Source organism: Bidens hawaiensis, unplaced genomic scaffold (genome assembly GCF_021521415.1).
Source record: "Bidens hawaiensis isolate Kalapana, Puna unplaced genomic scaffold, B.hawaiensis_p1.1 tig00023837_1, whole genome shotgun sequence".
In the NCBI taxonomy this organism is placed as follows: domain Eukaryota; kingdom Viridiplantae; phylum Streptophyta; class Magnoliopsida; order Asterales; family Asteraceae; genus Bidens; species Bidens hawaiensis.
The window spans coordinates 44,323-51,198 of record NW_027493752.1 but is presented as its reverse complement, the minus strand read 5'-3'; the positions used below and the strand labels follow the sequence as shown (position 1 = coordinate 51,198).

The 6,876-nt window shown below is 34.4% G+C and overlaps 1 pseudogene; it reads right to left on the bottom strand.

The window, feature by feature from the left end:
* Nucleotides 1–689: 689 nt before the first annotated feature.
* On the bottom strand, nucleotides 690–1,734 carry LOC143568210 (protein PHOSPHATE STARVATION RESPONSE 1-like; annotated as a pseudogene).
* Between the last annotated feature and the right edge of the window lie 5,142 nt (nucleotides 1,735–6,876).

Sequence of the window (6,876 nt, the reverse complement as noted above, 5' to 3'; positions counted from 1 at the left end):
TACTATTTACTTGTGAGCGTATGTTAGTGGTACGCCCCCTGGGAACAAAGCAGATGCCCTACTGAGCTGTACAGAAAACTATATTTGTGTTTTAGCGAAAGATTGAAAATGTTTTAGAGTCAGTCCACGATTCATCAGCACATCGCTAACGTATTTTCAAAATTGTTATATAGGAAATCAGTAAGGTTAGACAAGGCAAGAAAAACAGAACGAAAGATTGGCGATATAGTTCATTTGTTATTAGATTAAGAACTAACGTGTAAATGAGAGTGAATGTGGCAAGCTTAAAACTTTTTAGTTTTAGTATTTAGAGTAAATCAGTTTTGATGTGTTTTTGTATATTTGAGAAAATTGAAAGTATTCACAAGCATTTTATGTTTTCAGTTTCATACGATCGATATGAGTTTTGTGAAATAAGATTTCTTTTTAATTTCAATAAAAGTTAGAAACAATAACCATTACATTTATAATTTTATACATGTTTCTTTTATTGTTAATTTTTAAATATTGGTAAAAGTAAATTGTGCATATTAATATTGTGTCTTCTCACAATAGATAGTGTTTTGAATTGATCCCTCCCCGTAGCCATTATCTGTTTATTAAAAACTGGAGAACTGAACTGTTAGTTTGTCAATACGGCCCAATTAATGTACTAAAAACACATTTCAAACCAAAAATATATTTACCTGTTACAAAAAAATAAATAAATATTGGCATACCTCAAGCTGTTCATGAAGTTGCTTTTGTACTTTCATTTGCAATTCTAATGCATCAGTGAACCCCAAACTCCTGTCATAAAAAACCTTATACATAAGTTTCAGATATTAGCTATTTTATTAAAAGAACACACACCTTAAATTCCTAGTTTGGCATATTAAATGAAAGTTATGAATCGTTCTCCGTTGCATAAATACTCAAAAATTGTTAATCATAGCTAAATGTCTATATTATATACACATATAGACGTATATCATCTAAATTGCAAATGAAATACGCACGTTCACTACCACCCAACTTGTTGACTGCTTCAACAAAGGATTCATGGAGTTCCGGTGTTCAACGCATCTGAGGTTTGACTGCGGGTCCAATAGATGATGGGCCGCTGACTGGACACACTTCTTTACTTGGCCAGGAGGACAAGGAATGATTTGCAATTGCTGCACAACAATGTTTGATTTAATACTTATTATATAATATTAACAAAGAGTTAAGCAAAATAATAACATCGGATTAATGCGCCTTTTGACGTTAGCAAATATTGCCAAGGAATATGACTCCTTTCGACATAACCTATTTTGACCCGTAACCCAACTCGTCCCACCGACGCATATTCTAATTTCAATGCAAGTAATTAAAAAGGAGCATACCTTGGATTCTAGAGTTGGAGCATCAACATCAGCCAAATTTCACTCCAATTCGAGTCAATATTATCATCAACATTCATAAAGCCAACTACCCATTTCTGTCAATCAGATCCCGCTCCGGCATCATGATCACCGACGGGAATCAAACCTTTTTCGCCTCAATTTGCAAACTCCCACCACTAACATTTTCAGGAAACTCAAGAAGATCTTCAAGTGATTCTTGACCCCACAACATTGCATTGCTTTGACCAGTCAACCCAACCGAACCCTTTAACTGTGAACTTACAAAATTAAACATTTGATTATGTGATGGCATGTCTCTCGGTGGGCTCATATTATTCAACTGGTTTTTAATAGATTGCTGAATCTAATATTTTCAATTTAATGATCCTGGAGCCTCTTTGAAGCCAAGTCAACGTACACCCGGGTAAAATTCAACCGCAGTTAATAGTAAATTTAGCTTTAAATAAAGGGTAAATAGCCATGAGATCATTTGATTATCTGCGCATATTTTAGCTAAATTTTACATCTTGTAATTTTTGAAAACATCCCATAATTCGTCTTTTAGGAATCCAAACCGATCAATGGACATAATAGCAAATAAGGCTATGCCATCATAATAGCAACTTCTTCATCACTTTGAATGTATACAACTACACATCATCAAACTAACAGAATTAATTAACTAATAAAAAAACACATTCACTCCTAATTTTTACACCAAACCAAATCGTTTTGCTCATATTATTATGTATGTTTTTATTTCCCATTGATTTACTCCCACAATATCCTTTTCTTCCACAACTAACACAGTTTCCTCAGCAACCAAAATTTCTTCCTTAGCAAAGCTCTTAGCCTCCTCGGAGCTCAACAACATTTGCTTGAATATAATTCTTCCAGTTGAACCCCTTACCATCTTGTGAAGCATGACAAGCTTTACTTTGAGAAGTAGAAGCTTCACTTGTTTTTTTTTTGTTGGAAATGACCAGATCAGCTTGAGTTGATGTGTTTCGGTGATATGTAGTTTTTTTTTGTTATAATCCCTTCCAAATGGACTGGACCCGTTATCAGACACCTCTTGGTGCATTCACTCTTGAAATGCCCCTTTTCTTTTCACTTGAAGAATCTCGCCTTAGACTTATCAAATCCAAGCTTTGATGGAGTTCGATCAAGCCAGTTTCTCGAAGTTATTTCCTTACACCATTGTGCCCTTCTTACCACGCCTGCCATGCACCATCTTATATCAAGCATTTCCATCTCCTCAGGTTCTGTTTGATCATTGTCTTCTTTGGTCATGTTGAAGTTACCAATTCTCCCAGCTATGAGGCATTCATAAGATTCCAAAACAGACCCAAGAAATGCCATGTTCTTTAACATTATCAGCAGTATGCCAATTTCTTTGGTCATGTTGAAGCTACCAATTCTCCCAGCTATGAGGCATTCATAAGATTCCAAAACACACAATAAATGCCATCTGTTCTTTTACATTATCAGCAGTATGCCAATTCGCATTCTTTATGTTGACATCAATGTTGCAATAGAGATCATCGGGATTTTGGTTATGGTTAGCATTGGTTTGAGATTGTTGATCAGTTAGCATGGTACTTGACTTCCTACAAAAGCATCTCCCCTATTTTCAGCACAAAAAGTGGTTTGTATCTTTGGCATTGAAGAAACAACAGATTGTTAATTTTTGTAATAAAGCCCAATGTCTTGTGAAAAAGATGAATTCGTCATTTTTTGCTTCTGTCTCAACTCCAGTTCTTGTGCTTCCAGCATCTTAATGAATCTTGCCAAATTTAGCCGAGAATATGCAACAGGGTTAGATTGTTGTATCATTATAAAGGTTCCCAATTCCTTAGGTAATGCCAATTTCTCTATGTGGTCATATTCAGGCTTTTCAATTCCCAGCCTTTTCATCTTATTCACCAATGACAATATCTTTCAATTAATTGTGCAAATGACTCACCATTAACCATGGTAAAAATGTTAAACTCCTTTTTTAATAAAGCCATATTGCTCTTCCTCATGTCGGGATTATCACGGTCTTTGCTCAAAAGAGCTTGCCAAATAGAGTAACAAGAGCCTTGTGCTATAACAATTGGAAAATTTTTAGCTTCGATAGCTTGTTGGAACAGGTTCAACATCTTCTTCTCTCTTAGGAATGTAGCTTTATCTCCATCATCAATTTGAGATAACCGGTAGTTGGTTCCATTCTTGTTCTTAGGGATGATGTATTCCTCCTCAACAGTAACTTATGTGTCGTAATTCACAGCTTGCACATAAGTCTCAAAATTTGATGGTTGAGAAAAGAATGCATTCATTTTGTCCATCTTGGAAGCTTGATGGTTGAGAAAAGAATGCATTCATTTTGTACATCTTGGAAAAAATCAACAAATCAGCGTATTAGACCCTCCTGGCGTATATGTTTCTCTGGCGTACATATCTCACAAACGTATAATTTCTCCAAAGCGTATAAGATATCCACTAGCATATAAGTCTCAGTTATACGCCGTATATGACATATCCGGTGTGAAAAACTTTTGCACCGTAGATGTCCTAGTGAACTTTTTGCCACTTTTATAGATGAAAATAATGGTCTTTTGAATATGAAACTTTGAAGGATTGATGTAGGCTAGTAAAATAGCATCTTGTGAAGTTTTTGAAGAATTTTGACGGTGAAAAATTTTGATATAGTGAAAATAAGGTGTAAAAGAGATAACTCTTGCGGTTTCTAAATAGATATAGAGCCCAAATGCTCTGATACCACTTGTAGAGACGTTTGTGATGACGTGTAGGATCGATGTATAACAATAAAAAATATCTACTCTTCATTCAATGTGTGGAATCCATTAAAAGATAAATCACACAAGAATTCTCTTTTAAATCTTCTTATATTACTCAAACGGTCAAAGTACATCCAAGATATGCCACTAGTACAACTCAGGTACAATGGAATGAACCCCCCCCCCCCCCCTAGCGCATAAGTATCTAGACCTATTTATAGACATGAAAAACCACTTATACGCCGTATAAGTCTTATCCGGCGCATAACTTATGTGATATATAAGTCTTATACGCCATATAAGACTTATGCGCTATAACATGTCAAAATTACATTCCGACTGTTTTCCAATACATACAAGACTCTAGCAATAGACGTTTAAGCACTACCACATGTGCGTTTTCTAACGGAGTTTACGAAGATAACATAGTTTAGTTAAAGAAGTTACCCTATAATATCGGGTGTCATATCATCCCTCTGCTGAAAGAATTTTCGTCTTGAAAATTCATATGTGACAGTAAGTAAACCAGTAGACTTTCCGTCAATATGTATGACCAATGATAAAGTATACTTCCCGTCTATGTGTACGATCAAAGTGAATTCAGTAGACTTCCCGTGTACATGAATAATCAAAGTGAATTCAATTGACATCACATCTATATGTTTGTGCCACTAATGTTCGAGAAGTGTTGTCAGTATTTGAGCAAAATTTTCTGTTTGTCTTATCATCCCCTTGTTAAAGAAATTTCTTCCCCAAAATTTGGATTATGATATATTGAAATTATAACCACAGTTTATTAATAGTGAAAGCGTCAGAACGCATTACATTACAAATTAGCTAAAAGTGATTAGCATTAACAATTATAACGTTGTTTGGAGTCAAATGTGGTTCAAGTACTTACTTGATCAATGATTTTAAAAGAGAATAAACCGAGAGGTTTGTTTTAAGAGTTCCTAGTCAATGTTTGTATAAGTTGATGCACATAACTGTGACTTTTTAGGAGTTTAAGGAATCCATTATAATATATGCATAAATGAATGTAAAGAAATGACAAAAAATCATAAGGCATGAAGATGTTGAGTCTCGATAGTTCATAACATGCCTGATAGCATGTACAACTGTCATTGCTGAAGTGATATCTGTGTCATTAGTCGTTTTTGTACTTGTATTTGAATCCGTTTACCTGATTCGTTTTGTATTTCAGATCTTTTATCATTAATAAAGTGGAGACTTATTGAGTTTTTTTTTTGCGTTGTACGATTTTGTTAAGTTGTGTACTCGTGAGAAGTTTGTATTTCTGAATATCGAACCACTATTTCTTATTAACCAAGATTAAGGACTAGTGTTGCCAAAAGTGTTTTCTTTAAGAAAAAGATTAAGCGCGCCGCATGGAGCAGTCATCACCGCACGCACATATGCTATTATGGGTATTTTTTATGCTTCAACTCGTTTAAACACCCAAACACCATTTTAAATTTTAATTATCATATTTTATTGACATTAACATGTTTCAACTCAAAAACCTCTGTTTCAACTCATTTAGTTAATTTTATTGGTCAAATAAAAGCTTTAAAACACTCTTTAACACTCTTGGCCCATTCAAATTTGTTTGGCAACATCCTTCACCTTGTTCAACTATAAATAGGCCCACATATCTCTGCATACAACTTTTCCACACTTCAGTCCAGCAAAATTATTAGGTTCTTCAAGCTATTTTTGCATTATTCTCAATATGACTTTCAAAAGTCAAACAATGGAGTTCAAGACTTTTCTTTTCTTGTTTTAGTTCTTTCCTCGGGTGTGTTATGTGATGTTTTCCAATGTGTTCGGTTTGTTTTAAATAGTTTAATTGGTTGAATGCAACTTTTCCTAGGTGGTTGTTCATTAAAATGAAGCCGACTCGTTTTTACACTTATTTGTTTCGGTTTAGTTATTTTCATTACATAAACATATAAAATGAACATTTATTTCACATAAACTGGAAAATAATATCTTCATCAAGTTAGACACAAACCCAACCAAAAAGTTGAGTTTTGGTCCAACCGAAAACAAACCACTCGCTTAAACTCGTTTTGAGCCCGATTAGGATTCTTCTCGGAACGAGCCCGACTTATAACGTAAATAATCATTATTATAATCCAAAATTTTATACATAATTTAAAATGAACTCACTTAAATATTTGTGGTAAAAAAACTAAAATGGATAATTATAGAGGTAATATATATTTTTCTTTCAAATGCTTAAAACAGTATTTTGTTTCATTTCATTTTTCTTAAATCCTAATTTGAACCTAGAAATATTTTTTATGTGGCCGCTCATCAACCCGAACTTTTCAGGTTTAGCTCGCATAAACGCTTAGCTGGCTTTTAGTCACTTATTACAGCAAGTGAGCTTTCATAACCCCATATTAAACCTTTATTATGTTTTTGGGGTGTAGCATGTTACTAGTTTTTATTCAATGGTTATGTTATCAAGATCAAACTGATTCATGCTTGTGTCGAAACATGTTAATATTATCATTCCTTTTCGTTTATGATTATCATACGTGAAATTATGTGCAATGTGTTTATCGTTTTATGGTTGGTACATCAAAATCAAACATCAAAGTAGGGGGGTCTGGCGGGACACACCTACGCCACCTAGGATGTACCGATTGGACTAAACGGTGGTTATCATTCCCCAGGTTCCGCGACTTTGGTCGGGAGAGTGGGGCGTTATTTACATA